Genomic DNA, 17,560 nt, shown 5'->3' with positions numbered 1-17,560 from the left:
ACCACATGGCCGTCTCCCCTGAGTCACTTATAGTCCCTAGGCATAAATGATCATATCCCCAATGTGGAGAGGTTTCTGGCTTGGTACGAAGCGGGGCTGGAGAGAGTAGGCCAACTCCTCCGAGGTGAATCCTTCATCACACTTCCTGAACTAACAGAGGACCTGGGAATAGGAGTATTGTCCACATTCCATTTTCTACAGATTAAAGGAGTTCTGACAAAACTAGAATGGAAAAATAAACCAAGTAGAGAGCTTACACCCTTTGAAAAGTTGCTCGACTCCAGGTCAGACAAAAGAGGCCTTCTATCCATCATGTACAAAACACTGATAGAAGCGGGCAGGGGAAACACGGCGTACCTCAGAACATGATGGGAGAAAGATTTGGGGACAGAGATCGATCAGGAAACATGGGACAATATGTGCCGAGCAACATCCCGAACTTCTATATTATGCCAGTACAAACTCCCCGCTATCAAGCTCCTACACCAATGGCAGTATGACCTGTACAAACTATCTAAAATGTATCAGTCAGCTAGCCCCATGTGTTGGCATGAATGTGGTGAAACTGCGGACTACTGGCACATGTGTTAGGACTGCCCCCGAATCAAGGTTTACTGGGACGAAGTCCTGGGGTGGATTAGGGACCTAGACGGCATACAGAGAATGGCGAACCCCCATATGGTCCTGTTTGGCTTTGAGAAATGCGAGGATGAATGGAGGAGGGTTCAGGGCCTGGCTCTGCACCTGTTGCTGGCCACCCGAGCCCTCCTAACTATGAAGTGGAAGTCTAACACAATCCCAACTGAGAGAGAATGGATCAATGTGGCAATGAACATATGCACCATGGAAAAAATAACAGTATCCCTACATGGCAAAGCGACGCAATGTAATATTCTATGGATGGACTTCTTAAATAAATACATGCCGGAGGCAGTACATTAAGAGAACACAATAAATACAGAGCTGACACACAAACACCCCTGGTCATAGGATTATCCTCCCTAACACTATACAATACCTTCCAGATACCCCAAGCGATATAGAAAGAATACAGACAGAAGTACCCCCTTCCGAAAGAGACCCCGAGAGTGTTGAGAAAAAAAAAGTATCCACCAACACACAAAAATATGTGGAATCACATGTAACCACATTACTCCTGAGACGCGGAAGGGGGAGAGACAAATCGTAAAAATGGAAACCTGAAAAATGTATTTTCTTTTGGAACTTTGTTGATTAATATGGAAAATTCTAACTAAGTTGAAGTAAAGTGATGTTATGGAACCGTTGAAAGTTATATATTCTGATGTATAACCACAGCATATATGTTTACTTTTTCTTTTCTCTCTCGTCATCGAGAAAGCTGTTCTGTATGAAAATCCAATAAAATCAAATTAAATTTTTTTTAAAAAAAGACAGAGCTCAAGTGGTATACCGTGGAAAAGGAATGGTTCCATAGTGTGGGCTCTTCAGAAGCTGATGCCCTACCTCTATGGGACCTACTGTGCAGACAGGCCCTTAAAATTGGCCGATGGATATGAAGGGTGAGATCTGCCAATTCTGGGCCAAAACAGAGCTGAGGGCGGTGAGTAGTAAAGTAAGTTACCAGTGGCAATGTGTTGATTGAAATGCATTTAAGGTTATTTTGTCCTGCTCTTCTGCTTGGGTAATGTTTGCTTCCCAAAGCCCTCCAAAAGTCAGGAACAGCGCCATTCATCATAGCAGAGCCTCTCCCAGCTCTTGGAACCCATTTCAACCCTTCCCATTACTTTTTTTTCTGCTCCCTAAAAACGACTTTGTGAAAATTGCGCACAACTGGGCACTTTTACAGACGCATTGAACACTGAACATTGAGCACAGGGCTCCATTCATCTTAAGGCTGGACTTGAAAGAATACAGTTAGTGCTAAAAAGTTACTCATCCTTTTCCCTTACAGGTATTGGGGTTAATAAAACTCACACGGACTCGAGCAAGTGTATACGATACATAGTGTGTTGCTTCTGTGGTGTTTTGGGCCTAAAAATAAATAGTACGTCTAATTGAACAGTCCAATTGTAATTCTTGGTGGGCCACTGTGCTCGTTGGAAACCCCTGATCTCTTGTCACTCCTCCTGAGATTTAGCCTGGTTTGCTCTCCAAGCTACTGGTCTGGCCATCTTCACAGAAGTGTCCCCAGTTCATCCAACAAGGGTGGCCTCCTAAAAATCTGTCCAACAGGCCAGAGTTTAGAAATCCATTCTAACATGCATAGCTGGAGTTATTTGTAGTAATTTTTTTTATTGTGGTTAGAAAAAAAAAAGTTACAAATGTGATTATAGAGTAGGAAGTGGAATGTTAACGCTATAGTACGGTGGGGGAATGGGTGTGCCAGAAGGCTATGGCTCCTGGGTTACTTTAAATAACCAAATATATGGAAATTGGACACATCCAAAGGCCATGGCTAGTGGGCTCTGTAAGTGGTTTCAACCCAGCACTCCACCTAGCGTGTGATGCCCACCTGGAACCCTTAATTAAATATTTTTATGTCTGAAGTTCTTTTATTTCTGAACGATGTACCCTTATATCACACCCCTCTCTTTGAATCCCCTGGTCTCACTGAACCAAGAAGAAGGTTGTTTTGCAAAGTTAAGATTTATTTTATGAATTTGAACAATATATATATCACACTTATGAATTATGAACAATATCTGGATATCACACTATTAATATGTATACAATGATCAGCATTGGGTGATATTACAGTCAATCTTTTTAATCAATAGGAGTATGGATGAAAAGAATAATGTAGCATAGGATAAAACTTAATGTGGGTTCAATGAAATGCAATGATATAAGAGTAATGCAGCACAGATATAAAACTTGATATGAATTCAATCAAATGCAATGTAATCACTCTTTCCCCCTGATACTACTCAATCCCCCCTAATATGCAATATAGAGATGGAAGGAGAGAAGAACAGGTTTCAGGAATAAACACTCTACAAATACAGTTTCAATCCCAATTCCCCCCAGCAAGCAGAGAGAAACAGGAATGAGTTTAAAACAGGTCAATTGCTTTGAATGTGGTTTTGTAATTAATGGAAAAAACACTGAAAAATGACTGATTCGCTAAATAGGATTCAGAATTAGTGGGAGCTGCTTTGGATAGTTCCAGGTAGACACTAGCAATGATGAATGAATAACTGGTAGATAGGAAACTGAATTCAGAGGTTAAATGCACAGAAATAGCTGTTTAAATGTGTTGAAATTTAGCCAAATGCAGATTCGCAGCAACTTTTTCCGCGTTTACGAGAAACGCGATTGCGGCAAAACTATAAGGAGTTTGAATGCGGTTTTGGATTAGTTTGAAAGCTGGGGATGTTAGCTTCAATTTGACACTTAAATTCCTAGCATGTACGGTTCAAATGTTAGAGGTTTTAGTAAAAGTCGATTTTTCTCAAAAAGAGTCAAGATTTCAAATGAGAGATGCGTTGAAGATTACAAACAAGGATTTCTTAATACTAAGAGGCTATGAAAATGCGAGATACCAACGGTACAGCCACCAGGCCAGAGGCGTCTGTCTGATCTTTGCCCGCTGCGACACTTGCCTTCTTCAGCAAAAATATTAGCGCAAAGATGATTTATCACTACAATTATCACAGGATTATATGGATGAGAGAAGGATTCAGGACGGAGAAAAGAGATTCTACAATGCAGTCTGGATATGATAGAATGGGTTGGATAGGATTACTTAAGGATAAGAGATTGGCTAACGACAATTCTATGCTAAATACTCACATCTATGGTTTTGGAATAGGCCCGTCGGGATCTGGTCATAGGTTTTGGACAGGAATCTGCTCGCCAACGGACAGGATTCAGGCGTTTGGTTCTGCACTCAGCAAGGCACTCTGTCTCTGCACGGCCTCCGGTTCCAGATCTTGACGGGTTGGTTCTGGGTTACAGCTCTGCTCTACTGGTTTGGATCTCTGGATTCTAGCAAAGATTCTTGGCAAGAACCAGAAACAGCACAGCCCGGCTGTTGAATTGTTTGTGCCCCTTGGAAGTTTGGGGTTAAAATCAGGTTGCAAGATTTTAAAGGCCAGCTGAGAAGGGTTCAACTCTGGATTGGGCCTTCTGCTTTCAGAGTTCTGGAGTCTGGATCTGGGTTCTTCCTGCAGAGCGCTTCGCCAGTAAATCAGTTGATGGGTGAATGTGTGTGTCTATGTTCTCAACAGTCCCTATTTATGCATTTCCCAAGGGGGTAGGTAGGCTGACTATACTAAGCCCAACCCTCTAAGAAGCCGATTGGTCAGAGAATTTCCTCTCCCCTGATTTGAGAAGCAACCAGAGTGTCATGATATGTCATAGTGATGCTGCAATTTACAATCCAATTTACAATTTAAAATCCCCTTTGTTCCTACACAGAAAATCTATTCTTCATATAAAACATATTTCCAATATCACCAACTTGCTAATAATATATTTACATTACAGATTAAATAAGGCACGTAACTGTCCAAGTCCCATCTTTTTAAACGTTTCGGTTCACAAATGACAGTTTTTCGCGCTTTTGGTTGGTTACCCAGTGTCAGATCTGTACAAATTTTTCCAGATACATGCACATAACACCTGGGCATACTCCTGTGAAGTTTCATATTTTTAGCATTATGACAACTGCTACAAAGTCCACATTTTGATAGTTTTGTCTCTGAATATCGCACAAATTCCAGAGTGGTTTTAAAACATGAGCAGACATTTCATTTTAACAATATATTTACAGATTTCTACCAATTTTGTTCAGTTTTCTATGAGTCTTTTTCAAAAAGATATTTTCTGTGCTCTCCGAATAAACAAAACTGTCTCTGCCCCCAAGGTATTGGCTGGGCCAGAGCAGTCCCAGGCTTCTTCCTGCCAGCAGTTGTTTTCTGTCACACCCGAATTTGCATTTCCTTTCATTCAAGAGATTCTTTTGTTTCTTGTCAGAGCAACAGGCCAAAGTCTCCCTCCCCCCCATTTCCTTTCACACCTCCCTGCCAGTTCTTCAGCGGAGGGCAGGGGGAAGATTCCTTTGTTTGGGAGAAACTGGAATGTCTTTGAAGCTCAGTGTGGCTGGCTTTAACTTACTTTTAAAACATTGTTTAATATAGTCTCTCTAAAATACAATTTACATTTTTACAAATATAGCCACAAATCTCTTAATTCCAGCCTTTTTAAAACAGAGATTGAATTGTCACTCTATATTACTTTTGATGGGAAGTCTTTGTTTCCATACTTTGATTTTAAGGCACAAGTTTAAATGACAGTATAAGTAAATGTTAGCTTCTGACACAGGCAAGCGGCGGTACAGCACCTTTTCCAAGCAAGCATCTTTAAATGTGGATTTTCTTCTGACAAAATATGTTTCTTCTGACATTGTGCTTAGGTGAATTCTTTAAATAAAGTGATGTTTAACACCCAACAAGGATATTGGATCTTTGTGATGTTTAGGAACCATGATTTTTGCACTTTCCACAGCCAAGGAAAAACAGATTTTTAAAGCAGTTCTGGGTTTTCCTTTGCAATGCAGCACTGCTTTTTCAAGTAGTTTCATTTTCCTCTGTGGGCAGCCAAATGATAGGTTTTGGCAGTGGTCTCCTGTGTTACCACCGACATAAGCAAAATGGATTGGCATCCTATTTTTCAGGTTTTCCTGCGCACTTTCAGAGATTTTTATATCAAATATCTTTTTGGCGGACACACTGTTTCTGATGCAAGCAGCGCACAGTGATGTTTCAGGGCATAGACTAGTGGGTTAAAACATCCCACAGCCCCAACAAAACCCATTGGGGCAACATGCCAAGGGACCATTGTGAAAGGTCATGGCTAGGGGGAGCAAAAGAAACCTAGTGGTGGCTAGGGTGACTAAAAGAAACCTAGGCACATAAGATAACTAGGGCCTCGGATTGTAGGCCCATTTGGGAAACCTATTGAATCAATATGTAGAGTGGCAACGTCTAGTGGGACGTAGAAAGCTATTGGGGCAACATTATAAAGAAGCCACACACAGAAGCCCACGTCAAGTGAGTGGTAAATAGCATTTTAAAAGATACAGGGGGCATGGCTGCAGGCAGTGCTTGCTGGCCAGGGCCTAAGGCCCTGGCTAGTGGAACCAAAAGACATTTAGTGTGGCCATGGCAAACGGCTGTGCCCAAAATAAAGACTGGCGGGTGCAGGGAAGACATGTACAGTGAGCAGGGCCAAAGGCTGCGGCCTGTAAAAAAGAAATAAAATCTAACAAAACCATGGAAATGCAATGAAAAAAATCCTTAGTTAAGATGGTCAAGTTGTACAGTTTTATGCAACAAAACACTTCAAATTCAGTAGATGTGGTAAGTCTACCAGCTTAACTCAGTGTGTTCCCATTGCAGAGCCCTTAGCGCATACATAAAAGAGAAGGGATTCACAATGACATACAAAGCCATCATGACTTTCCTCTGTACAACTTGCATGCACCGTAACTAAGGATTTTTCAGAATATATATTCTATATGCAGCAAGAATAAAGACTTGCAATTTGCCAATTATGGTGGTGAAATTCAATATTTGTATACGATTTACGCCAACAATATGGCACAATACAGGATCGTGTTTGGTCACCACTGAAATGGTGGCATGAATGAAGTTCATAAAAATGTACAAATTACTCTACCGGATTCTATTTGCAAAGAATAAGAAAAAAGGTACCAGTCTAGGAAGTATTTTTTCATTTTAATTTAGACCGTCTTGACGCTGGAGAGGAAAACAAGGAAGAGAAAGTGCTTCCCCAATGCATTTCAATCCAGGCAATGGGCCATACACCCATGGTAACTGAAGTTGAAACACAGAGGGATATGGCAATCAGAATGAGATTACAACCACCCACCTATCTAAGGATAGGACTAGGATTCAAGGGGTCTCTTTTCTACCTCTTACACCAGTGTAAGATTCCAGGATGCTATGGAATATAGATTGGTCAAAAGATCTTATTAAAAAGCAGGAATAGGAACAGAAGACAAATATACAAAACATCAGTGTAAGGAGTAGGTTGTCTCCACTGACAGTTCTGGGCAGATTCCTCAGCTTTAACCTTCTCCTGGTTCTTCCGATAGCAGGATCTCGGAGGCTGATCCTGCCCATGGACCAAGGACAGCCTCCCTGCTTCTGAAACTTGAGAACCATCTCCGGTTCCGAAAGCACCTCAAGACCTTCCTCTTTGCTTCTGCTTTCCCCCCTCTTCTCCTCACCTGATGAACTCCTGGCCGAAACTGAAACTGCACTGGTCACCTGGCTACACTGTTCTCAGGCCCAGGTCCTCTCCCCACCAGTTGCACACTTGCACCCACAGGCAACCCTGGCAATCAGGGGGGCTTTTTCTGTATACTTACAGCCTCATATGGACACTTGACACCTGGTCTGCACTTGCCACCAGCTGGCCGCACTTATTTATTTTACTGTATGTACTGCACTGCCCCTCCTCCCCCGTCAAGATTTATTACACTGCACACGCCACTTAGGGAACTCCTTCCCCTGCAGTGAACGTGGTGCACAATAAAATGCATTTTATTTTTAGTATACTATGGATTCTTTCGAGTAGGCCTCCAACCTGTCTTGCACCCAACCTCCACCAGCACCCCGTGTAACAATGGACTAGGAGCCAGGCCAGTGTGTAGTAAGATATTTTATTAATTTATCATTCAATATAAAATGAGGATAATACAACAACAGCCACCAAAATTGTGGAAACTAGATCCCTAGAGCGACAGGGTTGAAATAGACTTACACTCACTTTTGTTTTAATGACACAGGAAAACAATAATTCCACACAGAGCGATAGCATAAACAATATGGGAAGCCTGCAAAGAAAAGGAAAATCCGTTGGTGCAAAATGGAAGACTGAGAATTATTTCTCACAACTGCTAAGGGACAGAATGGAAGAACATTTGTACTGCTTACACTTTGGAGACAGGCAAAGTTCGAGGAAATAAGAGAAGGAAAATAGTTTTTTGGGAGAAAGCAAATGCAAAGGGAAAATACAGTGGCAAATGGAAATTCATTTACACCAAGGCTGATAATGAAAGGTAGGCTCTGGAAAAGGGGTTTAGCTCAGTCGGTTTTGGTTCAGAATGACAGATGCAAAGAGGCAGGGCACTGGCAAATGAAAATTTGCTCAGAAGGGCATCATTTAAACAAAGGGACAAATTTGTTTTTCAGCTCACCAGGGGATGGATTCTTTTGGGCAACACTTTAATGACTAACATAACAATTAACAAAACTACTGGGCAAATGATTGTTGGTTTCAAACTCCAACAACACCGCTCATGTGAAATTAAATGGGGGAATTCATGGATTTACTTACAAAAATACTAAGGATGTATGCAGACAAATGAGGTTTTTCCATGGTGATATGCTAACATACACAGGCAAACAAGAGATTCTTTTATGGAGAGATGACAACTACACTGGCAATTGGGGGATTTCAATGGGGAAATATTGGATGCACTGCTACAAAATGAAGGGCTTATGCAATTTAGGGCTGGGTTATTACTACTTACATAGCAAGCATTTAAAATTCAGGAAAGCCAGCTGTTTCTCAAGACACTGGAAAGAAAGGGTAGGGTGGTTGTTACTCCACTCTCAAAGATGTTGCAGCCATCTCCGTCTTCCTTTTCTGTCTCCCCGGGATTTTGTGTTCGAGTCCTGGTACAGTCCCCTTATTTAGCAGAAATGACATCACTAATTTTACAATCTAGAGGAAGTACCCTGCAATAATTCCTGCTGCTAGGATTGGATAGTTACTCTCTCCACCCCCAGTCAGGATTGGTTTAGGGGTTGGGAGCACCATCTGTCTTTTTCCATTTGTCAACATCGTGTTCCCTTTTCAACTTTTTGGCAATAACTAGTTTATGCATCACAGCTTCATAATTGTACTAGCAACTTCCATACAAAACCTATCTGTACGATGTAGCATGGCCATGTGTCACATTTTTGTCATTTTCATAAAATGTATAAATTATGAATATTAACGTTATAAAAGCATATTCCTACTTTCATTTTCCACCCACTTTCACATATGCAACATGATCTGCCAGAAACCTAGTCTAAATGGCCATTACAGTTCCCAGAGTGACAGGTAGATGCATTTTATACCCCCAAAACTGCCTGGAAATTACATTAAAAAAAAGGCATAAAAAGATGAATCCCTTCAGATTGCTGTGCAAAATACCTAAAAATAATAGTCTTAGTGTTTGTCAGCAAATGGGATGGCCGCTTCATCCCTGACAGCCATCTGTTCCTCTGGGTCAGTCTGACCAGAGATTTTTAGGAGTCTCTTTGAAGTGGGTGCAACAAGGATTCACACCTTTTAAGTCATGCTTCAGCCTTCTCTTGAAGTCCCTGCCAGCAAGTAAGTGAATTTTTATGCCTTCCGCAGCATCACATTTTATTGCAGGGTTATTAGATGGGAGCTGTAACATCCAGCTGGAGCGGGGCTTTTCATTGTGAAGTTTTTGCACCCAGCCAGAACAGGTTTTTCCTGAAGTGTCTCTTCAACTGTCACTGGAGTTTTATGGGGGAACCATAATATACATTGCTTTGGTCAACCCACACATACTGTTCTGCTTTCCTGACATTTTTCTGTGAGCAGTGATCGCTTTCCCATTGTGGAGTTTTAAAGCTGTTATTTGCAAGCACATTCAGGCTGCTTTTGCTTCCAATGTTTAAAAATCCTGTTTTTCCATGTCGCGGGATTGCTGGATTCCTCCTTTTGTGAATTACATTGCGGCTTGTTCATTTATAATTATAGGGAAGCCCTTTTAGCCATGGTTCTTTAATTTTTCATGTGCAAAAGAAAACGCTAGTCTGTTTTTGTTGCAGTGTTTAAATTCCTGACATGCATATGACAGGCAAAGCAAAATCTAAGCCGTTTTTCGCTACAGTGTTTAAATGGCTGCTATTCCTGTGAAAGGGACTTCTGTTTGGGGCCTTTAAATGCACTGCACACTTTCCCCCCTCCCCTGCACCTCAACGTCACCTGGCCTAGTAGGATCGTTCCGTCTTCCCTCTGATCCCTCCCCATTGCCTTGTTGCACCTTGAAACACTTGTGTGTATAGGCGCGTTATAAATGCCATAGCATTTAGAAGTTGTTGAAACAAATAGGCAATGGATATAGCAGAACATCCACAATGCCCCAAAATTCCAGGCCCCATATAGTAACCTAAACACATTACATAAATGATTATGATCACCTAATAAATGTAGGTTGTCTCGTCTGGAGCAGATCAATTCCACAATATTCTGTCCGGCACAATATTCAAAAGAAATTCAAATTAGAGATCACTTGGTTGACCCAGATGCCCCCATAGTGTTCAAGGTGGCAATTTTTTGTGATCAAAGTAGAAGTATGTAGCCTACTCAGAGGCTAGCTATGGGGCAATGTGCTCGCCTTGGAAGCAAAACGACAGGAGTAACCAGTTCAGTCCCGGTTCCGCGCTTCGAAATCTCTGGGTATTAAGCATGTTCCAAATAAAATATAAATACAAGATGGGCACCAATAGTCTTTATATTAGGTCTCTATGTTAATACACGTTGGTATACACCTGGATATGTAAAGTTTGATTTAACAAATTCACATCTATAATCAACAGACCGACTATTGCATTTATTCACCAAAGCATGCCAATGTCACGTCATCAGCATTTACTACATATAAATGGTTCTCCATTCGGCTGTGGATTTAGCGGCACTTCTCTGGCAATATTTTTCATGTTGTGGTTTAATTTTAACCAATTACTTCACACATGGGATTTCCACAACATTCATCAAATGAGCGACATACCAACCACCCCCTGCCTTTTTTGTTTGACTGGGGCACAAAGACATGGTTTTGGCCTTTACTGATTTTTAAACCTAGGACAATAGTATGGCGAGACATGTTAGGGCATTCATGTACACTTTATATTTCGGTTTAATCATATAATAGCTGTTGCAAGATACCAACAGTGACTGCTACACATTAAATGTAGGTTTACTCTTTGAGGCCGCAAGCAGATCCCTTGTGCTTTAATGTTCTAAATGAATGACTAGGTCCGACGCACTTCTCATTCCATTTTGATGAGCCTCATCTGACTGCAAAGAATCTCATATTATGGGATTCATCATTTGAATTGGTTATCGGGGAAAACGCTGCTGTTGTATATCTAAGGGAGCACACGGCACTGGGAGTGTTGCCTTGGTCTCCTGTAAGTTTGCAAATGTGTGCGCGCTGGCCCCAACCGGAGGGTCTTGAAGCACCTTATATGTTTCAAAGTTTGAAATGGTGGTAGTTCAAAAAAAAAGATACAAAATGGTTTCAAGAAAGATAAGGAGACACCAGTTGCAGGTAGTCTTCACCAGAGCAGGAGCTCTGGCCGCACCCAGGACCATCCATCTGCACCTCATCCTGCCGACACATCTAGGGAAGAGAGGGCCATTTAATCCACCCGCCCCCAGCCCAGCCCGAGCGATTACGAAAATTGCCGAATTTGGCAGCATTATTGATTTAATTTCCGCGACACTGAATCTGGTAAGATTTACCCAGCTACCAGGCCGCAGAAAGGTCCTGCCCTCCTCTGCAGCCACCAGATGCCATTTGCCCCTTCTATAAAGCACAAGGCTTTTGTCCACCTCAAGATGGCCGCCTCAAATGCCTCCACCTCCTCGCCCCCTCTGAGATTGCTCCAACAGGCCCCGATTGGCTCCCTCTCCTGCTAAGAGGCCAATCAGGACACTGTCAGGCGAGAGCCAGCCTCCGAGAGAAGGCATCGAGAAAAGGCTCAGTTCCTGACTGAGCTGACCGAGCTGCAGGCTGCACCAGGGCACTAAGCTCCGTCACCTTTCACCTTGTTTTCTGCCCTACTTGCCCACTAGTCAACCCTTGCCTGCCTAGGACTTGTGCCCATCCTGAACATCCAGGTCTAAGATTTGGACTCTGCCCTCGCAGTACACCAGACTCCATTGGGGTTCCTACCAGGACTTTGAAATAACACTCTACTCTACATCACAATGGTAACTTTAAATGTGAGTAGCTCCTGGCTGTACCTGTACTACCACTCGTTCACCATCTGTAGCACCATTTGATAATTGCTTCCAAGTTTATTATGTTACCACATGTTAACTATACCCGACTCCTGCTGCACCACCTCTGTCAGTTATACTTACTGTACTGCCTTAGCTGCATGTGCATTATACTGCCATTTGATAGCTGCACTTAGCCTGCTACTACATCACTATTTGATAATTGAACTGCCATTTGATAGTTGCATTTAGCCAGCTAGTGCATTGCCATCTAAACCGCCACACATGCCCTCAATTGCTTAATGAACAGCCATCTTCGGCCAGACCACCACAGCCACACTGCTGGTACCCTGTCTGCAACTAGTGCACCAGCCTGCCTGTTCGCCATGCCTCCCAGCATACTGAGCTGTTAGTCCTGACTGTCCCTCCCAATATGTACTTTAGTAGTAGCGTTGCCCAAAGCATTTGTGACATCACCTCGATATGATCCACTCAGCCACCTTGTCTTAAATGAAGATCTGGCTCACTTCTTGCCATACAATACTGCCCTCCACACTTTATCATTGCAATTGTCTGCAAGCCCTGGGGAATTTCGGGACCATGTTCCAGCTCCCAACAGTCTTTCACTCCTTCAAGTTTTCCCTCCAAAAGTTATTTGCCATAGCCTTGGCCATTACACTCTACTTTATTATCCACCTAGTGCACACAAGCACACATGACTGTTGCCTCATTCACGTTACCATAACACTACAACCAGACCCATGTCTACCTACAACACCAATCCATACCTTAACAACCCAGCCCTATGGCTTCAACATTTTGCATCTAAACCCACTCCTATACTACCATGCTCACTTGCTATGAGAAATGCCAGACTTGGCACTAGACAGACTCACTCCTACCACCACTTGACCTTCCGCCAAAACAAACTTACACTACCCGTCACCAGAACTGCTTCCTCTCCACGTACATCCACACCAACCCTTTAATCCAGTTATGAACACCATCAAAGGGGCATTAATGCCAGATCTCACAGTCCACGCCTCAGGTGGAGGACCTCATCCTCACCCACGACCTGGATTGTCTGGCCGTCACAGAATCCTGGCTGCACAGCCTCTGGTCCTCTACTCTCGCTAGCCATTCCATTAGATTATGACTGCAATACTAGCCAATCTAAAGGTGGAGGCATTGCCATCATCAACTTCCGCCTCTCCACAGCTCATGAAATCTCATCCATGGAAGCCCCAACAGCCAAATTCTCCCTCACCCCCAACCACACCATCTCATTCCATCTACTCTACAGGCCACCAGGGCCACTATCCTCCTTCGCTGAAGACCTTTCCAAAATTCTGACAGACACTAAAACTAATTCCCAAAGTATGGTACTAGGTGTCTAACCTGGGACTTACTGACCCCAATGACAGCTGCCTTGACGATTTGACAATGTGCTTACCAACGCAGGTTTTACCCAGCACATCAACACCTCCACACATTCCAAAGGTAGAATCCGATTGGATAGCGGACTTCAATTGCGGAATTAATGTGGTAGCTAACCAACCTTGTGCTTGGACCGACCACCATTTAATCACATTCAACATCCCTGCCATAAACATTGTGCCCGCCATCCCCACACGAAATAAACATGACATAACCTGCGACAAACTCCTCCCTTTCATCCTTCCAGTCGTGAATGATGAAGCTCTAGTATGCACTGTTTGACACTTTCAACCATACTATGCTCAGAGCCCTGGACTTCATTGCCCCTTCAAAACTCAGAAATCCTAAACCACGAGACGAGCTTACCTTAACTCCTGGTTTACACCCCAACTTAGAATTCTTCGTAAAGAAAAACAAACTGCTGAATCATATTGGAAGAGTAACCCTACAGAAGCTAAAGCAGCTAGTATATTGCTAGCTACATTAAAGTATAAGGAAGCCATAAGCTAAAGCCAATACTAAAGAACTATTTAGAATCTTGAAAGAATTGGAAACCCCCCGTCACATCCATCAAAGATAGCACGTGGTGCACTAATATCCAAAACGCTCTCCTTGGTAAGGTAGCCACACTCCAAGCCAAAATTAATAAAACTAATCTACAATCCAACTTTCTCCCAACTATAAACCACTCTCCCATACTGATTCCGTTCAGCTTTCCAGCCTCATCTACCACTGAAGTGGAAAATATAAATAGCCTCAAACTTAATTGCCAAGGGGACCTCTGTCCAGCACCAATCAAGGAAGAGGCCCACGATCTAGCTCCCTTCATCACATCAATTCTTCCTTCAGTAAGGGGATTGTACCCGACAACTTGAAGAATGCCTGGGTTATCCTACTCCTAACACACCTTGGATCCCAATATACCTACAAAATACAGGCCCATCACCAAAGTACCATTCTTACTAAAAAAAAAATCCTTTGACCGAGCTGCATACCTACAGATTCAAGACTATCTTGAATCCAACAAACTCTTGGGTCTAAGGCAATCTGGGTTTCGGCCCCGGCATGGAACCCGCCCTTATTGAACTCAAAACACAGATCAAAGATTTAAGAGACAAGGGTAAACTTGCTCTACTTCTCGATCTCTCTGCAGCTTTTGATCTAGTTGATCATCAAATTGTGTCGGCACCTTAAACTAGCCGTCCATTTTTCTGATAAATCCACAGCTTGGATCAGTTAATTCCTGGACAACAGATCAATGTGTGTCTTCTCTCCACTAGCAGCAGCATACCAGGCACCAGTCACCTGTGGGGGTACCACAAGGTTCTTGTTTTTCTCCCACGTTGAACAACGTGTTCACAAAACCTTTGATATCTTGGGACCATCTGGGTGTTATATACCAATTATGCTGATGACACCCAGATACTCATCCCAATCTCAGGAGATTACGTGGCTGACTCTCTCTGTAAATGCTATCTACCTAGTCATCCAAGCCTGGATGGCGAGACACGGACTGTGTCTAAATGATGAGACGACAGAGCTCGCGCTCCTCAAAAACTATCCAAACTGGCCCCTGATTTTAACTCCATCATTGACAGTAATACTATCAAGGCATCGAAGGACGCTAGAAAGGGATTTACCTTATCCTTGGCCAGACAAATAAATGCAGTGGCCTCTGCAGCGGCATACACCTGCAAGCTTATTACAGCCAGCCGCCCTCTCCTTTCACCAGCCAATTGTGTCACACTTGCCAGATTTCTCGTGTTGTCAAAAATTGACTATCTGGGCACCAACAAGTTACAAATCGTCCAAAACAATGCTATTAGAGCCGCTCTCAACATCCCTAGGAGCTGACACATCTCGGACACCAGGCGTAATCTGCGCTGGCTCTCCGTCCCTCAACGAATTACACTGAAAACACTTGCTCTCAAATGCCTTGCCAACCAAGCTCCTTTCTACTTAGCCAACAGATCCACCCCAACAACACTAACAGACCTCACAGAACCTCAGACTAACTGCCTCGCTATACCTCGCTTCAAACTTCAAAGATCTGGTGGAGCCAGCTTCCCAGTATTGGTGGCGAAACTCTGGAACTCGCTTTCCTAACTTGCTAAGATCTGAACCTTCCTCAGTTTTAAAAACATAGCTTAAACCTGGCTAACCGCCCAAGACCCTTCACCTACATGCCATCCACAGCCCATGCACTAGCCACTTCCTGTAAATAGGCCTTGCCCTCCCTTACCCGTAACTGCATTATGTTTATAAATGTTATTGGAATTTTTTTAAACCGTCATTTAATTGTAATTTTACTGTCATGTCTGCCTTGTGCTGCAACTAATACACGCACCCGGTTGCCTTTGGTTCCTGGTGCGCTCTATAGAGTACCAATAATATGAGTAGGAGGGGTTGGTAGTGTGGGAAAATTATGTTTGAGGCTTTCTGAAAGTGGGGGATGGATTATGCAGTGTATATGTGAAGTATGATGTTCCATGCCCTAGGTTCCCAGTGGGCAAATGCTAGTTTGTGTACGAGAGTTTGCAGAGTGCATGTATGTTAAGGGGCTGGCTGGGTGTTGCGAGTGATGGTGTTGATTTTGTCATGCAGGCAAGATGGAGTTTAAGTTATGGCTTTGAATACAATGCAGAAGCAATTCTACGCGGTATGGACAGCTAGTGGAGCTGGACAAGAGCAAGGGTGATGTGTGAATGAGTAGGTGGGAGTACACTCTTGCCCTCCTTGCAAGCCATACAAAACCAGAGTCCAGTGAGGAGAGTATTTCCATACCTTCGAGAAGCGTGCTTGGAAAGAGTCAGGAGAAAGACAGATATGTCCGATTGTGTAGTTGTAGATTGCATGTTTTGGTGACACAGCTGAGGTGCGTAGATGAAAGCAAAGGATGTGGATTGTTGGATCTGGGAGGGGGTGATTATGGGCAGATTGGAATGGTTAAGTGTGGGGTCATTCAGTTGGTGATGGGACAGGCTGGAGATTGACATTGTGTTTGATATGCATATTTCCAAGGGATTCAACATTTAGGTTGAGGAGCAGCGGGGTCTGATAAGGGAAATGAAGACCGTCTCAGTGAGAAAGGTGGTGAAGCAGTGGAGTACTGTGCCGGATTTGAGGTGGGATGTCTAGTAGAATGGTGATGTGTTGAAGGCTGCAATGAGGTAGAGTAGTGCTGCGTGTCCTTCGTGACGTCAGAGTATGAGACGAGAAGCATTCTCAGTGCTGTGTCCAGCCTGATAGATGCAAGGGGTGGTGTCAGTTGGATAGTGACAAATAGGATTATTCAACTAGTTGTCTTAGACATTTGTAAGGCGCCTATACACAGGTGTTTCAGGCTCCAAAAGACAAGGGGAGCATGGGAATATACAACAATGAAATGTTAGATTGGTCATGACAGCCCTACAATGCAAGTGCAGGAACGCGGTGATAGGCTGGGGGGCGTGCTGATGTGGGGTGCCCCCCTGGGTGGGGCAGGCAAGTGCTTGTTGGTCCACGGTAGAAAGTGCCATGGGAAGGGGGGGGGGGGGAAAGACAAGTGGTCAGTAACTCAGTAAAATCGGGCAAAGGGCAAGTGCTTGCAGAGGATGCTGGGGTTGTCTGGCCCTAGTAGAATGGGGTGAAGCAGTGATAGCACCATTCGAGAGATTGACGTGGATGTTCTTCCATTGGGGAGTTAGGGAGGTGATGCGTGCATGCATCGTCCAGAAAGTGTCGGTAGTGAGGGTATTGATGGGATGGAAGAGGTCCCATATATTGAAATATTTGGGAGTGGGCAGAGTGAGGAAGGGCTTTCCTGATATACATTGGAGTGAAGCATTTGGAGGGAGTTGCCTACTGCAGTGAATGGGTGGCCTTGCACAAGGCCATTTTGTATTTATTGTCGCAGTGTCCGATGGGCGTTTCAGGTTGAGCAGCACAGGTTCCTTATCCACTCGGCGAACTGTTGAACCATGGTTTGGAGCTGGGTTTTTGGCGGATTCAATTTTGTTGATTGCCTGTGCAATGGGCAGCTCTGGACTCCAGTGGGCCATTCCATAATACCTAGCTGCACAGAATGTACACTAGGGCA

This window comes from Ambystoma mexicanum, chromosome 7p, assembly GCF_040938575.1.
Source record: "Ambystoma mexicanum isolate Mex_15411 chromosome 7p, UKY_AmexF1_1, whole genome shotgun sequence".
NCBI lineage: Eukaryota > Metazoa > Chordata > Amphibia > Caudata > Ambystomatidae > Ambystoma > Ambystoma mexicanum.
Note: the sequence above shows the minus strand (reverse complement) of the source record.